Source organism: Sapajus apella, unplaced genomic scaffold (assembly GCF_009761245.1).
Source record: "Sapajus apella isolate SASKATOON/1434 unplaced genomic scaffold, GSC_monkey_1.0 scaffold1917, whole genome shotgun sequence".
NCBI classification, from domain to species: Eukaryota; Metazoa; Chordata; class Mammalia; order Primates; family Cebidae; genus Sapajus; species Sapajus apella.
In genome coordinates this window covers 139-11998 of record NW_022438843.1, presented here as the reverse complement: position 1 = coordinate 11998, position 11860 = coordinate 139, and the positions used below count along the sequence as shown (strand labels likewise).

The following is an 11860-nucleotide window of genomic DNA, read 5'->3' as shown; positions in this document are numbered from 1 at the left end:
CATGTTGTTCAGGCTGGTCTCAAACTCCCAACCTCAAGTGATCTGCCCACCTCAGTCTCCCAAAGTGCTGGGATTACAGGTGTGAGCCAATGAGCCTGGCCCTCATTTGTGTTTCAAAGAACTCAGTAAGGGTGGAAGGGACAGGGAAAGAGATTGAATTTATAGCTGGCTAATGAGCCCGGAGAGATCAGATAATATTGCTATTGTTATGACTGTTATTACTACCACCGTTGGAATCTTCACTGAGTGCTTTACCAGGCACTATGCTAACAATCCCATTTAATCCTCACAACCACCAGGAGACGGTTACTATTACTACCTCTATCGTGTAGATGAAAAACATGGGGTATTAAAGGTTAAGTGCTTGCCTAAGATCACTGAGACAGAGCTGGGATTTCAACCCCCAGGTTTCTCTGATTCTCTAAGCCCATTCTTTCCTGGCGGTGGGGGCACAGATAAGAAGGAGGAAATTAATCTTGTTGACGTTTTGAAAGGACAATATGTTAATATAGTCCAAAACTCAGAAGGTACAAAAGGGAAATATCTCCCACTCACACTGATATCTCCCTCTCCTCAGTTTTTAATGAATCCTTACAAACATGTTTTATGTATCTTACCATGATACACACACACACAAACACGTGTTCCCTCTCTCTACACAAATGGTAACATACTAAAGACACTCTTCCGCACCTTCATGGTACAAGTACCCTAACCCCCACCTAGGATTTGGCTAAGGCCACAGCCAGGTAAGGGCAGGACAGGCACTTGGCCTCTGAGCTCTGTGTCCTGTGCTCACCCCCTACAGCAGCCCCAACTCACCCACAGCCTGCCTCTAACAACCACACACAAAAGCACCAAGAAATGGCCCGTGGTGCCTTCTGGGAAGGACGTTCCATCCTGCAGAAGGGCCCTTTAGACTCACTCCTCCATCTGGGAAGCTGGGTTGCCAGGGGACGGGGCAGGTGGTTGGACTCACCCTGTCTGCCGCCTTTTTCTGTGTGGAGACATCAGAGCCTGCCTCAAGTCCTCCACGTGTTGGGAGGCATGTTGCAGGAGTTTGGAGAGGTAACTGCCATCTCCTGGAAGGAGAGTGGTTGAGAGGAGGCCCAAGGGACTCCCCCTAAAAGCCTGTCCAAGCGCCAGGTTGAAGGATGATGGGGTGCCCAGATTCCCTCCTTCTAGCTGCCTGGCCACACTCTCCGTGAAATACAGTTCTCTTTCCAGGACACCGATGGTGTGAGCCTGAGCCTGTGGGAGAAAAGCCAAGCACGTGTTGAAAGAGATGCAAAGAAACCTTCTCCAGAGGACGAGTGGGAGCTCCACACCCTCCACTCACCTCTACCTGCCTCCTGAGCGCTGCCTGATGGTGGTGGCTTGGCTTGTTTTCCTACAGAAAGAGGAAGACAGAGCTCTTACTAGGGGGTGACAGAGATGGCACAGGGAGACATGCCCCCAGAATGCCACCAATGCCCCAGGACAGGACCACCCATGGGAACAGGTTATTGGGGACTCTCTGGGATAGGGTGGAATCTGGGGGGGTGAGTCTTCTTCCCCAGGATGGGAGTGGGCGAGACAAGACTGGGGCCTCTATGTCTCAGTGCCCCCCAAACGCAGCAGTCATGTCATGAAGAAATCACGTTATTTCATCCAGCTGAGCTCGGTTCTGTTGTTTCCATGGGGAGAGTCAAAGGAAGGTGACTCAACTCTATTCCCCAGGCCAGGAAGCAGGAGGCAGGGGCCCGGAGTGGAGTTTAAAGTCAAAGTTCTCAGACCCAATGGGAACATAAACTAGTAAACTCCCCTCAAGCTCCCAAAGAAAGAGGATTTGGGTCTTTGTTGGTTTTCACCCAGAGCCACAGAACTGAAAGTCTGAAACTAGATTCTCTCCAAAGGACAGTCACATCAATCTTCAGAGATGGAGTGTGAGAAAAGCCCACCCTTCTGCCAGCTTGTCATTTACAAAGGTACATTCATTCAACAAACATTGAGCACATACGGGCCAGCTACACTTCTTCACAGTGGGGATATGGGATGGAAAAGGCAGACAGGAGCCCTTGGCCCCAAGGTTTCCACTCTCGCTGGCCTTGAAATCTTGGACTCTCAGAGCTAACAGAAACCTGTGATACTCTCTAACTCCACCTCCTCAGGAAACACAAGCCCAAGGAGGAGAGGTGTTCACAGCAGGCCCTGTACTAGGGATTAACATAAAAACAAGAGCAGATCTCATTGAAACTTCACAAAGGTAAGTAAAATAATACCACCCCTATTTTACAGATGTGAAAACAGAGGCCCATAGAGCTCAAGCAATTTGCCCTAAATCATATCCCTAGCAGATCTAGCAATAGGCTTTAAACCCAGGATTCTTAACCAGTACCCGGCAGTTATTTCACAATCTTCACAGTTACCCTCTACTGTCCCTTGGGCCCTCTGTCCGCTGGAGCCTGGCCAGCCAAGACTCACATCGTCAGGTGAGTGGCAGCCAGCAGAAGTGGTCTCAGGGTCACTGCCATTATTTGCCTGTTGGCGTCAGGTATTCCTGTAGCAACACCAGGGCTGTTGTACTGATGACAAGATACTCTCTCAGCTGTGAAAAGAAGAGCAGTGATACTCATGAGAACTACAAGCCCCTACGGTCACATCCTACTTCACAGTTTTTTTTTTTCTTGAAACAGAGTCTCACTCTTTCACCAGGCTGGTGCGCAGTGGTGCGATCTTGGCTCACTGCAACCTCCACCCCCGGATTCAAGTGATTCTCCTGCCTCAGCCTCCTGAGTAGCTGGGACTACAGGTGTGTGCCACTGCACCTAGCTAATTTTTGTTTTTCGCAGACATCGGGTTTCATCATGTTGGCCTCGATCTCTTGACCTCATGATCTGCCTACCTTGGCCACCCAAAGTGCTGGGATTACAGGTGTGAGCCACCGCGTCCGGCCCCTACTTCACAGGTTTTACAAAATAATCTTATAGAGCACCTGATTTAATGCCACCAACAACTGTATGAAGTGTTGTCTCAATCAGTGACTGAGAGGGACTGATCCCGTGGCTAAAACCAAGGCAATAATGGAACTTAAACTCAGTCTTCTGACTCCGACCTCTGGCATTTTGCCGCAAATCAGCAGCTGCCACAAACCAAAACCAGAGGCAGAGGTAGAAACGCAAAATATGACGTAGGCAGGAACGGTACACTGTGTGGTTTAGAGTCATACACCCTCACACGTCTGTTAGTGTTAAGAAGGGCACCGGTACCTCTCCAACTTTTACGTCACTGTATCCTCATGGCAGAAGGCAGCCTTTCTGTTAAATCTGAGAATTTAACAGAAGAAGACAACCCAAGCCTCATTTCAGAGCGAAGTCTGGTATACTCTTAGAAATCTATGTGACCCTCATCCCTAAGTCCATTAATGTGTCTCTCAAGAGAATCAAGGGAAACTGATGCTTCAGAAAGATGCCCCATATTTACCCTGTGGCACTCAAAGTATCCCAGGTTGAGATGAGATGAGGAAGATTCAAGCTGTCAACTTCAGTTTCCCAAGATCTATTCACAGAATAGAAGCAGATCTCACTCCAGAAACCACTGACTGAAGGGCACTCTGGCCCCAGAACCATGGATAATTCAAATATGAGGTGAAGAACTCAGAAAAAACGTTAAAGTCTCTCTGGAGAGTAGAAGCCTAGGAGAAAACCAAACCAAACCAGTTCTCCCATTGCCACTCAGGGACAGTGTCAACATTTTGAGCTCATGGGGGAGGTGTAGGCTTTTCACACTGTCAATGTCTGTGTTAAAAGAGTAAGGCAGCCTGTAACCTTCTTCACTCCTAGGTCCAACGATCCCCATTTCTCTTTCAGCTGAAAATCTGTGCTGCAACCAGAGGAACCAGAAATAGGGCCAGAACACTGGGTCTTACATCACAGGCCGGTCTAGCGGCAGTAATGACAGTTCCTAGGGGCACTGTGACATCACTACATCCCACTCCTCTGTGGGGTGGTGGAGACACATCAGTGGGATGCCCGAGTTGCCACTTTGAGATGGAGGTGGTGCAGGGCCAAGAGCCAAGTCCTTGGAGACACGAGCCCAAACAGCCCAGGGAACTCAGGCATGGGGCAGCAGGAGGTGAGGGCCAAGTATAGAGTGGGGAGCCCCAGGAGTCACCTGCCCAAAGTCACCCTAGGGAAACTGGTGAAGGCAGGCATTGGGGCACCCAGGTCCTTGGAGATGCCAGTCTGAAGAGCCCAGGGAGGTTGACCCTGGGGCAGCAGGAGGCGAGGGCAGAGTATGGAGTGAGGAGCCCCGGGAGTCACCGGCTCAAAATCACCCTGGGGCAACTGGCGAGAGCAGGGGCAGGACTGCTAATGGGTTGAGGCTGGCTGACAAGATTTTGGTGCAAAGAGCCCAGAGGCACTGGAGGGCCAGCCCGGTGCAGCTCAGGAGTGGCAAAGACTCTGGCAGCAGTCCTGCTGTCACGGGGGAACTGGGGTTGGGTTAGGGGTCCACCACCTGGTGTGTTTTACCTTTTCCTTGGTCCATTTGTGCTCTCTGGTTGCTTTGGACATCTCAGGGTGGTGAGGGAAATGGGGTCGGGGAGGGACATAGGGTTGGGGAGGGACGTGGGGGTCAGACAGGGACATGGGGTTGCGGAGGGACGCGGGCTACTGGACGGACGCGGGCTACGGGACGGACGCGGGGTAGGGGAGGGACATCGGGTAGGGGAGGGACGTCAGGTCGGGAAGGGACACGGGCTTGGGGAGGGACGTGGGCTTGGGGAGGGACGTAGGGTTGGGGAGGGACGTGGGCTTGGGGAGGGACGTAGGGTTGGGGAGGAAGGTAGGGTTGGGGAGGGAGGTAGGGTTGGGGAGGGACGTGGGCTTTGGGAGGGATGTAGGGTTGGGGAGGGAGGTAGGGTTGGGGAGGGACGTGGGCTTGGGGAGGGATGTAGGGTTGGGGAGGGATGTAGGGTTGGGGAGGGACGTGGGCTTGGGGAGGGACGTGGGCTTGGGGAGGGATGTGGGCTTGGGGAGGGAGGTAGAGTTGGGGAGGGAGGTAGAGTTGGGGAGGGACGTAGGGTTGGGGAGGGATGTAGACTTGGGGAGGGAGGTAGGCTTGGGGAGGGATGTAGGCTTGGGGAGAGAGGTAGGGTTGGGGCCACATCGTCGTGATACAGAAGAGGACAGTGAGATACGTCCTGTCACCTGCCACGCAGCTGTGTGACTGAGCCAGAGGCCTCGTAACCAGGACCTCACTAGAACCCAGAATAGGGGTGTGGCCTGAATGCTTCAAGCACATTGGTCAATGAGAAAGATAAAAGGGAATGGAGGCGTGGCCAGGCACTGGTGTGTCATGAGGGACCTGTGGTGTCACAATGAAGGCTGCCCATGCACCAGCTGTCCCCGCCCACTCCAGGAGAGGGGCAGGACTGGGCTTCACTTGAGAAACTTTAAAACTTTATTACCTCAAATCTATATTATGCTTGACGATGACCAGACTGTATTATCCAACATTCCAATGAGATGAAATAATCACAATGATTTTTTTTTTTTTTTTTTTTGGAAAAGTTTCTTTTAGTCTCCTACAATTTTAAATATTTTTTTTTATAAAAAAAGATACACGTCTGCAGGGCCCGGTGGCTCATGTCTGTAATCCCAGCACTTCGGGAGGCCGAGGCGGGAGAATCATGAGGTCAAGAGATCGAGACCATTCTGGCCAACATGGTGAAACCCCGTCTCTACTAAAATACGAAAATTAGCTGGGTGTGGTGGCACACACCTGTAGTCCCAGCTACTCGGGAGGCTGAGGCAGGAGAAATTCCTGAACCCGGGAGGTGGAGGTTGCAGTGAGCTGAGATTGCGCCACTGAACCCCAGCCTGGGGCCTAGTGACAGAGCAAGACTCTGTCTCAAAAAAAAAAAAGAAACACGACCAACATCTTTAAAAACACAAAGCTTTTGAGCCGGGCATGGTGGCTCATGCCTATAATCCCAGCACTTTGGGAGGCTGAGGTGTGTGGATCACCTGAGGTCAGGAGTTCAAGACCAGCCTGGCCAATATGATGAAACCCTATCTCTACTAAAAATACAAAAACTAGCTGGGCATGGTGGCGGGAGCCTGTAATCCCAGTTGCTTGGGAGACTGAGGCAGGAGAATTGCTTGAACCCAGAAGTGGAGGTTGCAGTGAACCAAAATCGTGCCACTGCACTTCAGCCTGGGCAACAGAATGAGACTCTGTCTCAAAATAAATAAATAAATACACAAAGCTTTCCACTTAATAAGTATTCAAAGCTCTTTACCAGTTTAAAACAAATACAAGACCCTCCTAACGTAAGGCTGAATGCTAAGTGATGGGGGAGAGAAAAAGGACATAAATAACTCCTACTCTCATGTGGTTAATCACTAAATCCTATTTTTCTAGAATCATCTGGCCTCTCTAAGTCCTGTGAATAAACTGAATTTCTCACTTGATACTGGGCTATGACTTGCAATCGTGAAAACCTAGAACTGTGTTATGTCACTGTATATTGCTTGTTACCTGAATTCCACATTAGGCTGGGATCAAGGGTTGACTTTTTCATGATTTGCTCCATTACCTGTGTGCTTTTATCCCAGAACAAACTAAGCTTTTTTCTGGAGTTCTATAATTTACAGCTAGTATATAAGAGTGGTTCTCAAAAATGTAGACCAGCACCAGTAGCACCAGGGAACTTCTTATAAATGCACATTCTCAGGCTCCACCCTAGACCTGATGAATCGCAAACTCTAAAGTAGGGCCCAGAAATCTGTGCTGCAATAAGTCCTCTGGGTGTTCAGGAACTGCTGGCATACAGCAGGTAGAAAAAGGTGTTTCCTTCTGTAGGTCCAATGCCAGGGATACTGTATGTTCTGTCTCAGTATGAAACAATGGCATAAAATGAAAAGACAGAAATCTCCTTCCTACTCCCACCCTCTAGCCAGTGTGTTTTATTCGTATGAATAAAATAAGAAAATGAGTAGCAATCAGAGATTTCGTCTAAAAAGTATATTTACAGGTGTAAGTTCTCATCCAGCCTGATCTCACTGAATATCATTTACACCCTCTTACATCGAAAGTTTTAGGAAAGGATCTTGACAATGGAAGACACAGGCACACTGGGAGTTCTATCACAGAAGACCAAGTACATCTGAATGTCCAATCTTACTAGAGAAGAAAAGCAGAATATTTTCACGTTGCATTCAACAGGAAATTGAAGTTTTGAATTTTTATCACCATCATTCTTCCCAGTTAATAGAATTAAACCAGAATACTCCATTCTTCCAAAGCCTCTAGCCAGGTAAAGTTTTACTGTATTGCTTCCTGCTTTTCAATGGTTATAAAGCAGAGTCCTGGTAGGCACACTTTATGTACCTGCAAAGACCCAGAACTAAACAGTTCCATCTGTTCAATATTCAAACAAAAGTCCTGTAAACCTCAGATGGTGAGTGGAATACATCAGCACTAGCACTAAGACCTCAAATAGAAAAAGATACCAAGAACACCACTAGCAAACAGAAGTAAGCTCTCAGCTGGGAGTTATTATTAAATAGAAATACACCCCAAAAGACTGTAGAAAAATAACTTTGGTTTTCAACTGCAGTCACAGCAATTCACAACTGGTACAGATTTGCAACTTGTGTAGAATTCATTTGTCCTTCCAAGCCACTCAAGACTCACCTGTGGAACAAGGGCATTTGGAATACACTCCTTACTGGTTCACCAAGTTTTATGTGCTTTACTAATGGTCCATTAGGTTATTCCCAAGTGTCATTATTCCATACAATGCTGCAAAGGACAACTTTCTACAACTTTCCTTAGATCTATGTGCTTTTTTCCTGGAGTGAATCCTATGGATGGAATTGCTCGTAATAGTATTTGCACAATTCACATTTTTATTTTTACTAGATACTACCAAACGGCCATTTTTACATTTCTCCCAGCCATTTATAAGAGTACTTGTTTACTCAAAATCTTACCAGTGCTCCATACTATCCGACTTAGTTGTTTTCCAAGGTAATGGAGGGAAATGGTATTTTATTTTTTTGTTTTAACTTGAATTTCTATGATCACTTGGAAGGCTATCGAACACTCCAGTTTTTTCTTAACATTATTTGCCTGTCATGTCCCAGTTGCTAAGGCAGCCAGGAGGATGAGCACCTGGCAGAAACCGTTATTACCGTGTAAGGCAAGGGCTTCAGTGTTCACATGGTGGGGACTGCTGCATGTGATGTATCCAACCTCTTCCGATAACCAAATGCTTAATTCTAGACCCAGATTCCATTACTAATCAGCTTACATGGATAAAATAGGAAGGAAATGCTGATATTAAAGTATTGCTAGTATGGACGCAATGCAAGCAATTTGTTTTAAACCTAACATCATTGCTAGTGTTCGAATTGGATTTTAACAAGATACCGATACTAGCTATTTAAAAACTGCTTTTATAGTAACTCTCAAACCTGTACCTCATTTTAAAGCTGGAATACTGGAGACAGGTGTTTAAATATTATAACATGATTAGTTTGTATATACTTAGAAACTGCTGAGATCCATTGGAATAAAAACTACAAATGCAAGGCAAATGACATTCAATAAATGGAGCCTGGCTATAATCAACTAGCTTGTAACAGACACTTAAGGTTTCAACACTGGTTTTTGTTTTCTTTTCTTTTCTTTTTTCTGAGACAGAGTTTCGCTCTTGTTGCCCAGGCTGGAGTGCAATGGCATGGCCTTATCTCACCGCAACCTCCACCTCCCGGGTTCAAGCGGTTCTCCCGCCTCAGCCTCCCAAGTAGCTAGGATTACAGGCATACAGCTAGGATACCACCATGCCTGGCAATTTTTTTATTTTTAGTAGAGCTGGGGTTTCTTCATGTTGGTCAGGCTGGTCTCGAACTCCTGACAACAGGTGATCCACCCGCCTTGGCCCCGCAGAGTGCTGGGATTACAGACATGAGCCACTGGGCCCGGCCTTTTTTTTTTTGAGACAGGGTTTCACTCTGTCACCCAGGCTAGAGTACAGTGATGATGCAATCTTGGTTCACTGCAACCTAACACTGCTTTCTTACCTTGATCTCCTCTGGGGCCAGGTGAGCTGTATCACTAACACTCGCTGGGGCTGCTTCCTTCATGGTTATGGCTGACAGATTTCACACAACTTTAATCTCTGGTACAGGCTAGAAAAGAGAGAATACATTCGATAGGAAGTCAGAAAGGGATCTAACACAAAATGTGTGAATTCTGAACTTATTTTCTTCAAGCATAATCTACAAAATACTTTGTGGAGATTATCTTTTTTTCACTTGCTTGAAATTCAGCAAATCTAATGGAGATTATTTAAAATGTCAGATATGGTGACAGCCAAAGTCCTAAGCTAACGGGCATAATGGCAGCGCTGAGGGGTGGCACAAGCTGCTTCAGGATGCCATAAGACCTGGGTATTTTAGGGTTTTCTGTCTCAAAAACATTCTAACAGCATGCCCAAGCCTTCGTTTTTCTCACCTGCGAAATGGAAATTATAGTACCTGCCTCTGTGTTGTGTGTATTAAGTGTTCATGTATGTAAAGGACCTAACATGACATGTAGCAGATACTCAATAAATGCGGGTATAGATATCCATATGTCTCCAAACCCACCATACAATGAAAATGTAACCAAAGACTCAGAGAGTGGGGGAGAAGAGGGGTCCCCATGGCTACGGCTGAGGGTCTGGCAGGGGCCCACTAAAGATCTGGGTAGAGCCAGAACTGTCATGGGACCAGAAGTTAGCCTTCCTTGTGGAGGCCATACCTGGAATTTACAGGGAACTACTGCAGGCTTGTACCCTGAAACAAAATAGAGCTAGTCTCACAAAGGCTCAAAGCTATGAAAGTCACCCTGCTGTAGCTACCCACTGAACGGTGAACACATACCGGTTTAGGGATGAAGTGGAAGTTTGAGAGGGCATCCAATTTTAGGAAGAGGGAATCCATCATCTTCTGAATTCCTACATGGTCTGGATTTTCTTCTGCTGCTGTTTCTTGCTTAGGAAATAAGTTCAACAGCCTCAAACTAAGCGGTTTGATATATACCACAGGATAAAACTCTAAAGGCCAATGAGGGTGTTCACCAATTTCTCACCACCACTAATTAAAATTTCACTGGCTTTTCAATTAAATTTAATTCTTACTAACCTGATCTCTTATCCTCTGTTTAATGATACCTTCCAGTTGAAGGGTGTTTCCTCTGTAATCTCAGGTGCTAAAGGAAATACCACATGTGGTCATGAGGTAGAGAGCCACGAAACCACTGAGTTTCACACTGTAGTCCTTAGACCCTCAGCATCAGCAACACGTGGGAACTTGTTAGAAATCAAACTCCTGGGCCAGCCCCACATCTCCTGAATCAGAAAGTGGGGACGAGGGACAGGTATCTGTGCTTTAAGAAGCCTTGAGATGCTCCCTGAAGTTCGAAAACCTCAGAACTAGAAGACATTTGGCAGTGTTAATACTTTATCCAAGGTACCTAGGGACTCTTCCCCTCTTTTCCATTGTCTCTTACGTTGAAATTAAGTGAGAGCTCATTTTGATTTAATGGGTACAAGAAAGAAGGCAATGAGATGACCAGGGTTTCAGGTTGGAGTTCAAAATTTAATCAGTGGTCAGGAAAGGATGCAAACTTTCTAAACAGATTACAAGAGAGCTGTTATAAGCTAAACATTAGGTATCATTAGTGTATTGATGTTAAATTTTGGGAGTGGATTAATGGAATTGTGCTTATACAGGACAATGTCCTAGTTCTTAGAAGATATCTGCAAAAGTACTTCAAAGTGAAATGCTATGATACTGGCAACTTAACCTGGAAAGGATTCAGGGGAAAGGGGCACATATGCAGTCCTGCATACATGGAGGAGAGGAAACAAATATGACAAAACGTTAATTGGTGAATCCAGTTGAATAGCATGCAAATGTTCACCGTATTATTTTTTCAACTTTTCGTTGTCTGCAAGTCTTTAAAATAAAAAGTTGAGGGAAAAGAAACATCACCCCAAATCTTCCTATTAAATGAAACCATAGAAAAAGCCCAGAAGTGAACACTTTGCAGAGGCTGGCACCGTATCCATCCAGACGGCATGGTCAAAGGGCAGGGTCTCCTCCAGGAGGCTGTTCTCTGGCCGCTTCTCTGCTGTCACTTCTCCCGAAGCTGCTGAGCTTTCTTCTAACAACTCTTTTTCTAAAGATGCAATTTTTTCATTTATCCAAGAAACACAGAAAACAGATACATTTAGAAAAGAAAATTACACTTATACTTGTGTAAAAGCAAAAAAATACTTTAAAAAGTGGAGAAGCAAGAAATGTAGCATTCTACAATTCTGTTCTGTTCTTACCATCTTGTTCTGCTGCCAATGACTTCCTATTCCTGCTGCCTATGGTGGGGTGAACTGCAAATGATTTCTTTTCCTTACTGATTTAAAATGTCATGTTTATAGTATACTAAACTCGCCCAGAAGCATTTGGGTTTATTTCTGGGCTCTATTCTATTCAAGTGATCTATTTATTCAAAAGCCACTATCAGTTTTGATTATTAGCACATCTTAAAATAATTATTTGATCGGCCAGGCGTGGTGGCTCAAGCCTGTAATCCCAGCACTGTGGGAGGCCGAGGCGGGTGGATCACGAGGTCAAGAGATCGAGACCATCCTGGTCAACATGGTGAAACCCCGTCTCTACTAAAAATACAAAAAATCAGCTGGGCATGGTGGCGCGGTGCCTGTAATCCCAGCGACTCAGGAGGCTGAGGCAGGACAATTGCCTGAACCCGGGAGGCGGAGGTTGCGGTGAGCCAAGATCGTGCCATTGCACTCCAGCCTGGGTAACAA

At 46.4% G+C, this 11860-nt stretch overlaps 1 long non-coding RNA gene across 1 annotated transcript; it reads right to left on the bottom strand.

The window, feature by feature from the left end:
• Nucleotides 1-8: 8 nt before the first annotated feature.
• LOC116547030 lies at nt 9-11587 on the bottom strand. The gene is made up of 6 exons (XR_004266915.1): nt 9915-11587; nt 9072-9827; nt 2464-2587; nt 2000-2195; nt 1340-1390; nt 9-1251 (listed from the first exon to the last, which is right to left on the bottom strand). It is a non-coding gene; the product is annotated as an uncharacterized LOC116547030 (long non-coding RNA).
• Nucleotides 11588-11860: the final 273 nt, after the last annotated feature.